A 12,160-nucleotide genomic window follows, 5' to 3' on the forward strand; every position below is an offset into this window, starting at 1 on the left:
AGAAGTAAAATAAAAAAGATAATTGAGGATGGCCATATTTCTACCTATAAGTATTACTTGCTACTTTTTTATTTAACAGTTGTAATACGTGTTTTAGTTGTCCTTTTTAAAATGTCAGTTTTTGGCTGAGTTCTTTGTGTTACACAAATTATACCACAGTTCCAGACAAGTTTCTTTTTTAGTGACATCTGATTTAATTATATGGCTCCCAGTTATTTTTTTAATTTAGGTTGTAGTGAAGTAAGCCTTATATGCCATTAATTTTGGAAACATGTATGTTTATTGCTTAGTGAGTATAAATATATGTCCAACTGTGCTACTAAATTAGAACATTAAACTATTAAATATTAATCTATTAAATTAATATTGAGATAACAAAAATGTTAAACTTTAGTAGTAAACAGACTAAATTCTACCGAATCTGCAATATTGTTTTAAGACTACACATGATCATGAATATGTAAGCTATTTTTTAAATGTTTTACTTAAACATTGATTTCAAGAATAAGGCTTGTAAAAATGTTCTTAGATGAAACATGCAGTAGCACCATTTTATTCAAGAAGTTTTTTTTTTTTTTCATTTCTTCGACAGATGTTGGTCATTCCATAGCATTTTACTTACCTTCATGTTGTTGTAAATTTTCTGTTTTTTCTTCCTGTTGCCTTATCGCATTTAAGGATATGTATAGTAACTGTGTAGTAGAGACTGTCGTATCCAAATGTGAAGATACTATGTAGTATGCATCTCTACTTCCAAATTAAAGATGAACTCCCAATGAAGCAGTTAAGTATATCTTGACAATAGGATGTTTGACTCTTAGCCATTGTTCATGCCTACAATGAAAGGATGCACTTAAATAACAGAATGATGGACTTATGACTGTTTATTAAGACTATACTATTATGTAGGAGAAATCTGTGAGTGTGTGTGAGGTTTTGGGAGGGAGGATGGAAATCCCAGAGCCTATGGAATGGTATCATAAAGTAATAAAATACAATTTTAGAAGAAATAATTCTAGAAAAGCTTTAACATTTTTTATGATGTTAACATAGTTGAGAAGGATCCATGCCAATGTGGACCACTGATTAGGGTGGAAGGGTTGAGGAATGAGAGAAAGGGGATGAGACCATTGTTTTCCATTTTCTTTTTCTTCCTATATCTGGGGAAAGGCGGGACAGAAGGGGAGAAGCCACACCAGCATCCTAAGCACATCTGTACCTGAGGATGAAGAATGGCCACCCAGTGCCATCCCAGGATCCCTGATGTGGAACATGCTCCAAGGGCTCTGCTCCAGTGATTTGAATAATTCTGAAATGCTGTCGATTTCATTGCTTGAAGGATGAAGGTCCTTTGATGGTCCATTAGCAGACATAGTCCATGTTAGAGTCTCCATTTACTCAGACACTTTCTGTCAACACTTGGCTGGGAGAGCTATCTAATTTGTTCTGCCCTCCATCCTCTGCCAAGGAACCAGATGTTCTCTGCAGGTTCTAATGGACTGATACATCCCCTGTGTTCATGTGGGCCTGCTGTCTACTGTGCCATCTTAGCAACTGAGCAGGTTGAATTCTGACACATGTAATCCACAATCAGACCATAGACCCTGCAATTCTTGCCATGGTTGGATTCACTTATGGGGGTACCCAAAGAAACCTTACCTGAGGTGATCCCAGATTTGATTCTTGTGTGTGCTTACCACTACAGAGTTTGGCTGAGTCTGTCACCCGCATCAGCCTATATACGTAACACTGGTGGTTGCAATTGCTGATTCAATTCTGTCTCCAGCCCCATCTCTTACACAAACCAATGTGTGCTATGGCCAGTCCAACCCTACCCACCACACAATCACGTACACCAGTGGCAACTACAGCCCAGTTGGAGCAATCCCAATAACCTCCATCAGACCCACACCCAACCCTGGTTTCTGCGTATGGTGGTATGTGAATCAGACTGGTTTGGTTTGTCCCACATTCCACTGGGCTTTTGTACACACCAATTGGTGTTGCAGCTTAGCTCAGCCCAGCCGGCACCACTATGCAGCCCACATTTAGATTGGTCGGTGCTACCGCCTGTCCAGTTATGTTGCCTCAGACTTGGTTCTCATGCTCATTAGTGAGAGTTGCAGCCCATCAAGGGTGGCCACCTTTCACTAGTAGTCCTACTCTGAGCCCTAGATTTTGTTCATTCCAGGTGGTTCTGCAGTCTAGCTTAACAGGACTTGTTTCCATTCCCAGCATTCGCTAGCTGATGCTGCAGCAAAGCCCAAGCAGCCTGCATTTAACTCTAGTTTGTGCATGTACCAGTGAATTCAGTCACTTAGCCCAACCTAGCTCTTCGCTTAAAATAGCTCATATAGAATGCAACATATTGTGGCCCTGCCTAACCTGGTCTGCCCTTGGTCCTAGTTCTTATGTTCAACAGCAGGAGCAGTTGCCCAGAAGAGGTGTCTCATGTATGCCAGCAGGAACTAGTACCTTAGCTGGCATAGTCAACTTGCTCTGTCTTGGCCTTTGGATGTTGTGGCCTGGCTCACCCCATACAGTATTCTTGGTTGTGCCTATGGTAGCTCTACCCTGGACCAACCCAGTCTGTTGCAAACCTTAGTATCCATGAGTGTCTTGGGTTTCTGTGCCCTTTTCTAACACTGACAGGTACTGTGATCTACCCTTGTCTGGTCGGGCACTAGCCCTACTGTGAGTGCCAGTGGGTAGTGGTTGGAGTTGGATGATGCTACCTAGTCCAGCTCAGGTCTCCTATGTGGGCAGGTGCATCAGACAGACACAATCTAAGAACAAGGTGATATTCGTCTCTTTTCCTTTCCTTCCCAATCATTCTTTCCTTTTTTTCCCTTTGAGATAACATATTCTGTTTATGCTACAGTGAGACTTAATTCTTCAGTGATTACGAAGTTTAACATGTAAAAAGGCATTAGTTTAGTGGCAATACAGACAGAGGCAATAATTCAACATAATTACGTTATTAAACGTAAAACTGACCATTTCACCCACATACAATAAATACAATGTAATCACATTAAAATTATACTAGTATAATGTTTATCATTGGTTAGAAAAAAATGTAAAACAACTTTTTATGAAGTTATGTTTGCAATGAAGCCAATACAAACAATTTTTGGGGTCTGTTTTTAATTTTTGCTCCCATATATAAGGGAGAACATACAATATTTCTAAGTCTTAAGGATTATTTCACTCAAAATGATGTCCTTGAGTTCCTTTTGTTGCAAGTAATTTATTTTTTATAGCTAAATAATACTGTGTTGGAGACATAAACCACATTTTCTTTATCCATTCACCTGGTGATGGTTACCTTGGTTGATGGCAAACCATGGCTGTTATAAAAATGGTGCTACAGATATTTGATTCATTGTATTCAAGTCTTTTGGGTATATCTTCATTAGTGGGTTTGTTGGTTTGTATATAAAAGTGTATTTCTAGTTTTGTTTTAGGTAATCTTCACACACTTTTCTGTAGTGATTGATGCAATCATTCCTTCTCACCAACAGTGTGCAAGTGCCTACCTTTGTCCACATGCTTGCTATCATTTGTTACTCTCTCTTTGGATTTTAGGCATTCTGATAGTGGTGAGGTGATCTCAATTTCATTTTGGTTTGTGTTTCCTTAATGCCTATGGTATTATTCATCTGTTGTTGACTCTATGTATTTCTTTGGAAAAGCTCTTTGCCCATTTGGCAACTAGATTTGTTTTAGTTTTGTTGAGTTAATTAAGTTGCTTATATATTTGGGATATTATGCTCTGTCAAATAGATAGCTTTCAATATTTTTGGTCTACTAGATTTCTCCATTGATCATTTCTTTTGCTAGGCAAAACTTCTGACTTTGATATAGTCTAACTTATTTTAGTTTTATTTTTGTTTCCTGCGATTTCAGATCTTATGCAAGAAGTCATGTCCTAAACAATGTCTTGGCATGCTTCTCTTATATTTTCTTCCAGGAACCTGATAGTAGTAGAAGTAGGCTTTTAAATTCAGTTTTTGTGACTGACTTTTTTTGGTATTACTATTATTAATAAACTTTCTGTTTTATCACTCACATGTTGGCTGTATATATGAATGCTGTATATATGAGTACATGCTTACATACACACACTGCAATTTACTGTGAACCATCTGAGGATAAGGTACTTATCCTTAGATCCTTACAGTTGAATACTTAGCTATGTACTTAAGAAAATCGATAGTTCCTTAAATAAAACAATGCAATTTCTAATTTGAGTAAATAAAACATTGATTAAATATTACATTTTAAGAGACTTGCATTTTTTTTTTTGAAAAGCAGAGTGACAGAAAGGTAGGTATTAGATAATTTCCATCCACTGGTTTATTCTCCAAATGCCCATGTTAGCTAGGGCTTGGTAAGGCTGAATCCATGAGCCAGAAATGAGGAATTAACTCCACTGGATTTTCTGTGCATGTGAGAAACTTCCACTTGAGTCATCAGCCACAGCTCCCCATGTGCATTAGCAGTGAGCTGGATGGGAAGCACGTAACTGGGGCTTCCAGAGCATCAATTCCTATACCTGATAAAGGATTTTAAAATGCTTTTCCTATTGCATTTCTGTCAGTCGGCCAAAGTCAGTACAGCATTTTTTTTTTCTTAAGTACATAATTCATTCTAAAATCAAGTGCTGTGTGTGGCTGTCACCTGTAATGCAGATGCTTCTACATCTTTGTTCTTGGAGTCTGATATTTTTAACAATAACATTTGCATCCCTTTCCCCCTTTAAGCTAGATTTTTTTTAAAAAAAAATTGATCTGTTGATGCAAAATTAGCACTTTAAAAATGTGTATATGTGCATATTTGTTTCTTTGACAGAGACACAGTAAGAGCGGACTGTGTTCACTGAACAAATGCCCGTAGCAGCTGGGACCAGGCCAAGCTAAAGCCAAATGCAAGAATCTCAGTTCAAGTTTCCTGTGTGAGTGGGAAGAACTCAGCTTCCTGAGCCTTCACCGATGTCTCTCAGTATTGGCATTGACAAGAATCTAGAATAAGGAGTAGAGCTGTGGATCAAGCCCAGGTACTGCAATATGACATATGCTTTCCTAATTGGAGTCTTAACTCCTAGGTCAGATGTTTATTCTAAATTCTGATTTAGAAAGCTAAATAGATGACAGTTTATTCATAGAGTATTACTCTTACACTGTGATAATTGTGATCATCTAGTTGAGGTGGAAGAATTATTTATCCCATACAATTTGATAATGTAAGAAGATTGAGGAGGAATGGAGAAGGGGGGGGAGGGAAATCACTGAGCTTATGGAACTGTATGGTAAAAAATTTTTTAAAAAATGAACAAATATCGAGGATACCAAATAACAGGATGGACTGAGCTGTCCAGAGGGCATAAGAATATATATTAGGTTGTCAGGGAGCAAGACAGGCTTCCCAATCTTCAAATCAGGATGATTAACAATTCTGTCTCCTCCAGTATCAATTAAGAAACTCAAGATCTCATTCATATGTAATGAATCAACAATCAGGGGAATGTAAGCAGTGTAGGGAATTCATTCATCTAGATACCTGTTTTCTCCATGAGGGCAAGTGTTTGACTCTTCTAAACTGGAAGCCGTTATAATAATCTGGACTCTCAAAGTTTTATATTATGTCTACTTGTAATGATAACGTGTTTTTCTTTCAGTTAAATATTGTTTTATTCTGTATACTTATTCCATAGAAGTTCTTTTGCATATAGAAAATCTTCTGATGCTTAAACTCAACCTTATTCAGAGTCCATTTATTTGTCATCACAACTGTAAATCAGTAGTAATCCATTATTTGCTTTAAAACCACCACATTGCCAGAACGTTAACTTTCCTTTTTCTAAGGAAAGGAAGAAACAGTGTAACAGAATACCAGTGTGTTCCTGCCTTTGCTCCTCAACAATGATTTTGCTCGATTTAAATCCAGTGTTCACTGCTGATTAGGAGTGTTAAACAGACTGTTATAAAACCCAGATCTTTAGTCTTTTCCCTTGAAAGGTGTGCTTTTTCTAAACCTTCATTCAAGATTGCACCTGGCTTTGTTTACTCGGTTATTCTTGTTCATGTTTGCCCAGGCAGATAGCACTTCTCAAAGTGGGTGAAGATGGGTTTTACAGGGGTGACCGAAGTCACACTCAGGGCGTTGGGGGACAGATGACAGAGTGCTATGAAAGCAAGGTTCACTGGCAGGTGAAAATACGATTCTGAGAGGTGTGACGACAATTTCGAAGCCATAAGGCATCTTCCTCCTCCCCGAGTGACCGTGTACACCTGCGCCATGTCTGGGTATTTACATTGTTTTTCAGGATACTGCTGTTATGTAATATATAAAACAAAAAGCAATACTGTGGTTTCTGTCATGTTGAATCTCCGAAGTGGCTGGTGCAAGGATAACAATGATGATAAATGAGCTAGGAAGAAAGTTAGCTGCCTTTTTTCAATAGATTCATGCATGCAGTTTATAGTTGGAAGGTGTTAAAGAGGTCCGTTGTTTCCCCTAGGGAGGCCTAATATTCAAACAAAATCAGGTTGAACTGTACAGATCACAGAAGCTTTTGGAATTTGATTTCTTCCTCTGAACTCCAGAGGATGAAGAATTCTATTTCCTTCAGGACCTAATAGTTCTCAAGAGGTCCCTTTGTTCTCGTGATGAGCCCCTGTTACACCAAAGAAGCTTCTGGAAGCCTTAGTGCTGCCTTTTTCCTCGAGACACCTGTGATTAGGAAACAGGTGAAAGAGGAAAATGCAATTAAGTACCTTTCCATGCAGTAATTATTAGTGATTATTAGAATAGTCTTGATAATAGTGATAAGTTTAGTCTTTTTAACCTCTTTGCTGAGAGATTTACCCACACACTCGCTCAATCATCCATAGAAATATAGGACGTTGTTATTGCTATTTTCCAACTGACAATGATGCCAGCACATTAATGTGACTGTAGTTAAATACTATGTGTGCAAATCAAGGTGTTTTCAGTCTTTTTTTTTTTTACACATACTTGATGCTCTTTCCTGGTATAGTGGATCGATGTAACATTTTGTAAGTGTAGCTGGCATAAATCGAGAAGACGACATAATTTTTTTTTATTGGAAATTTGGTAATCCCTGGAATCCTCTAGGATTAGAAATTCTTATGTAAAAATATGTAAGACACAAACCTTTTAGTTACGGGGAAGATATGGACTCTGAACAAAAAGTCACCAAAAATAATTATGTGGTTGCCATTATGTAAGTCTTCTGAAAGAAGAGTGAGGTGGGATGGCTTGCACTAGGAGAGCTTGGTCTTACCAGTATATATATTTTTTCTCTTAGTAAATCCTGTGTCTCATCATGTGGTCGTGCTGGCCTGTGGGAGCTGAGAAATCCATGGAGATGCTTCTGGGAAACATTTTGTATTTTAACAAAGATAGGCATGGTGGTGAGGGGGATGTTACCCCTCCTTCTGTGGAAGCCTGGGTCCCCTGTGAAGTTTGTTACTGCTAGAGCTATCTTAAGAACACATAGAGAGAACAAGAGCAATGGGGAGTAGCTAGAGACCTAACGAAATTACAGAACACCTGAAGCAACCCTGGAAAACTCAATGTCCAGATGGCTTGTTATGTGAGAAAATACATCCTTCATTGTTTAAACCATTTAAATTACAGTTTTCTCTTGCTTGCAACTGAAAACTTCCCAAATGCTAAGAAGGCCCTTAAGGCTGTAGTGTGAAGGATGAGAGGTTATTGACAAAGTATTTAAGGAGTTCCAGGCAATGGGGACTGGTGGAATAGAAACCCTTGGAGTTGCAGAGGTTTGTCATATTTATAAAACAGTGTATAATGGGGCCCGGCGCGGTGGCGCAAGTGGTTAAGTCCTCGCCTTGCACGCCCGGGATCCCATATGGGCGCCGGTTCTAATCCCGGCAGCCCCGCTTCCCTTCCAGCTCCCTGCCTGTGGCCTGGGAAAGCAGTTGAGGACGGCCCAAAGCTTTGGGAACCTGCACCCGCGTGGGAGACCCAGAAGAGGCTCCTGGCTTCGGATCGGCATAGTATCGGTCTGTTGCGCTCACTTGGGGAGTGAATCATTGGACGGAAGATCTTCCTCTCTGTCTCTCCTCTCTGTATATCCGCCTTTCCAATAAAAAAATAATAAAAATAAATCTTTAAAAAAAAAAAAAACAGTGTATAATGGAGTGGGAAATGTGAGGGAATATGGATTAGAATGAAGCTGATTCAGACCCTGGAAGGATTAGAGGCTGTGAAAAGTCCATGGAACTTGATCGTAGGAGTGGGATATTTCATAGCTGAGTGACCCCATCTTACTGTGATTAAGACTCACATTGATCTGCCTGTATGAATGTGCCTGGGTTAGATGCCTGGTTCTGCCTTCTGACTCCAACATCCTATTCATGTAGATCCCAGAGGCAGTGGGTGATGGCTCAAGTGACTGGGTTCCTGCCAGTCATGTGGGAGACGTCATTGAGTTACCAAATAAAGCCTCTTGACCTCAACAGATGGTGGAGTGGGGCGGGAGGCATTCTGTCTAAATTTACTAAAATGCACTGAAGTGCTTGCAATCTTTTTTGAGGTGGGGATATCTAATGAGCCTGTACAGTGAGAATTATAGAGCAACCAGTCTTGTTGGAAGCAGAAGGAAAATTAAACAGAAAATGAAGGAGTGACTGACAAATCTCTCTTGGCAAAGGAGTGTTTTAGCCAGGGCTTGGGTGTCATGTCAAGGTTCAGAGCAGGGAGCCCATGGTAAATGGGATGTGGGAGTCTGCAAGTCTGCATGTGGACTTCGTCTTCAATGCCAGCCTCAGACCCATGGGCACAGAGGAGAGTGATACAAGCTAAGTTTTCCATCTCTGCCATGCTCCCAAACCTTGCATTTTTCTTTTACAGAAAAACAAGGACAGATCTGGGGACACAATCACAGGGTACGTGGCCCACGTTTGCCCACATGGCAAGTGAATTTTGAAACACATCCATCTAGAACCTTGATCTCTTGACTTCTGTGACACTTCATTCTTCCTGAACTTGCTACGGCAGAGCAGAGAATGAAATAATTTTAAAGCAAAAGGAACAAAAAAACGGATGGGGATGGAAATTTGGGAAAAAGATAGGCAATTACGACCATCCAAGGTAGCAAGAATGTAAGCAGGTGAGTGGGAACTGAAGAACATGTGTTACCAAAGGAGCAGTGCTGGTTTTGGGAGCATGGTGCTACATAATAAGATCTTGTCCTTTTTCAATAGAACATGGAAGTTTGGATTTTCACTTACATTTATGTCACTAAATTATTTGAAAATTTATTTGACATGCACAGAAGCAAATGGAGGGGGGCAAACCAAGGAGAGCTCCCATTTTCTGGTTTATTCCTCAGATTGGCCATGCTGAGCTGTGTCTACAGTAAGATCCAAGCCAGAGAGAGGGAGGAACATAACCTAGCTCTCCTGTTTGGGTGGCAGGGATCCAGACAGTTGAGCCATCAGTGTTTCCTCCTGGGGTTTGCCTTAACAGGTAGCTGGAATCAGAAGCAGGGCCCAGAAAGTAAACACAGGTACTCGATACAGGACATGGAAAAACCCAACTCCTTGGCTAAACATCTGCCTCTAAATTATTTTTAATTATTTTGTACAGTACAGCACAAAATAGCTCAAGTAATTTCCCCTGCTGGGAGAAAGTAATTTTCAAAGTTTGTGAAAATCATGTATCTTTTTAAGGAAAAACATGTTTGTTTATAGGTTATATATAAACCATCACAGAAATCATGGAAATCACTAATTGTGCAAGGGATCCAAAAGCCAGGTAAATAGCTGTGTAGTTTCTTGAGGCTACTGACATGAAATGCCACAGATTTGGTGGCTTATACAGTAGGAATGACTTTTGTCACAATTACCAAGGTTACTTGTCTGTGGACTGGAACCCCTCTAGAAGGCAGGGCCATGTTCACTACAGAGGCTCTGAAATAGAATCTGCTCTGGGGGCCCTCCACCAGTGGAGGTTGCGGCATCCTTTCTATTATGGCTATGCCACTTTTATCTTCATGGTCTGCTTCTCCAAATCTCTGTTGCACTTTTCTTCTATTTTAAATCTTCTGCATTTCCGCAAACTCCTTAACAGGGACCTCAAGTCTTTCTGCACACAGCTTTGAAAAAGATGGAAACATGTGGATAAAATTCTCAAACAGAATTTACAATGTACAAAACACCTTGCTGTGTGAAAAGTTCTGTTCTGCTTCTGGCAGAGTTCTATTTCTTAGTATATTCAGACCTCTCTTGGAGGCAAATGATGGAAACCCAAGTCAAATTGATTTAAGCAAAGAAACAGTGAGGAATTGTTGATGCAATAGAAATTTAAACAAGTAGAATGGACTATAGGCATGGGCTGAATCTAAACATTCCAAGGAAGTCATCAGATTATCCTCTGTTCTCTATAGATGGTGCTTACAGGCAGGCCATTTCAGCTGCAAGAGATAGGCTGGGATGATAATATAAGCAAGCTTGACTTTATGAATAAAAACACATGTGATTGAATTTAGAGTCTTGATGCTTTCTCTTGTATACACACAGTAGAATCATTTTTAAATATTTTTTTACATATGAAGTAGAATTTACAGGTCCTGTGAATTACCACATGTAATACACAGAATTTTATATTCTTTGGCTTTAAGGAACAGTTTAGACCTTTATTACATGATATTTTAAGCCACAACACAAGCAATCCCTCCATATACATAAATTCCTCATTCAAAATCAACTGCTATTCCTAAATGGAAAAGAAATTTTGTACCAAAGGGGTATATAATTGAACTGTTCTCTAAGCACAATTGCATAGTAACTATATAGCATATATTTTGGGTTAAATGCAAGTAATACAGAGATAATTTAAAATAAAAAGAATATGTGCAGCTGTGGTATTTTTCTGCAAGGAACTGTCTATGAAGATGCTGGAGTCAGTCCCTCATGGACGCAGAAGGACAGCCTTATGCAAAAGGGTAATGTTGATGTTAGGTATTCAGTGCTCTTGGGTGTGAATCAATATTTTCACATACGAGTCTGTAGACTGAAAGCAGTATATATTTTTAAGTATATTTTACTGTCTTATCAGACTGGCAACATACTTCCTTCTGCCTCATCTTGTGAATGACAGCTGTGTATAAATGGAAACTTTGTCACATCTGGACTTTCCCTGTGCTTGTAGTATAATCTTCAGTATGAGTTATCTTGGAAATGATCTTCTAACATTCCTTGTTAGTTCCTCAAATCTTTGTTACACTTGGATGAAATAATCAAAAAGCTGCTTAACCTGGCATAGTAGAGATGTGGTAGTTTGCAATACGCTGAGAGCAAACAATGACTTAGCTTATCCTTGTGAATCTCTGTGTATCACAGAACTTCAAATGTTTTCCTTGGTTACCTAGCTGCTGCATGTGTCTTACAACATTTGAATTAAGAACAAGGAGATGAGGCAATGCCAATACAAATGACAAATATCACGAAAAAAACCCATTTTGTTAATTTATTGTTACATCTAGAATCAGAGCTGCCATTGGTGGAGGGAAGCTGTGCATTGAAGACCTCTGGCTTTGTTTGCTCTGTAACTCTGTCTTTGAAATAATTTTTTTTTAAAAAAAGGACTCAGGCTCACTACTTTCTCCTTCATTTTCCTTTATAAGGAAAGACAACTCACTAAAACCAACCCTTGTTGATGAACTGAGTAAACTGGGTTGTCATGTGCAGCCAGCAATACTCCTCAAATACTGCTTGTAATAGTTTCACCTTGCATTATAACCACTCTTTGAGTTATGGGCTCAGTTGGCTTCTATTAAGCCCTATATTCTGAAGACCTTATATTAAAACAGAGAAAGAATGGAGTGAAGTTGAACAAAGGAGTTACACATTGTCTCTCATCTTTATGTAGTTTGGATATAGACAACGGAATCATACCCCTGATCTGAAATAGCCTGAATGACCCATTTTCCATTCATTGTCTTACTTGGTTTTCTTTGGAAATTGTTTTTGTTTACATTGCTGACCCTTTATGACCTGATTTCTATTATATGTGTCATATACACAGTTTGGATTACTTAATATAGAATGCCTCATTTAAATATGCCGTTAACCCAACCAGTAAGTGTGCCCTAACGATGTCCCCT

The sequence above is a fragment of the Ochotona curzoniae genome, unplaced genomic scaffold, assembly GCF_017591425.1.
Source record: "Ochotona curzoniae isolate NIBS_2020 unplaced genomic scaffold, NIBS_Ocur_1.0 contig_1, whole genome shotgun sequence".
NCBI classification, from domain to species: domain Eukaryota; kingdom Metazoa; phylum Chordata; class Mammalia; order Lagomorpha; family Ochotonidae; genus Ochotona; species Ochotona curzoniae.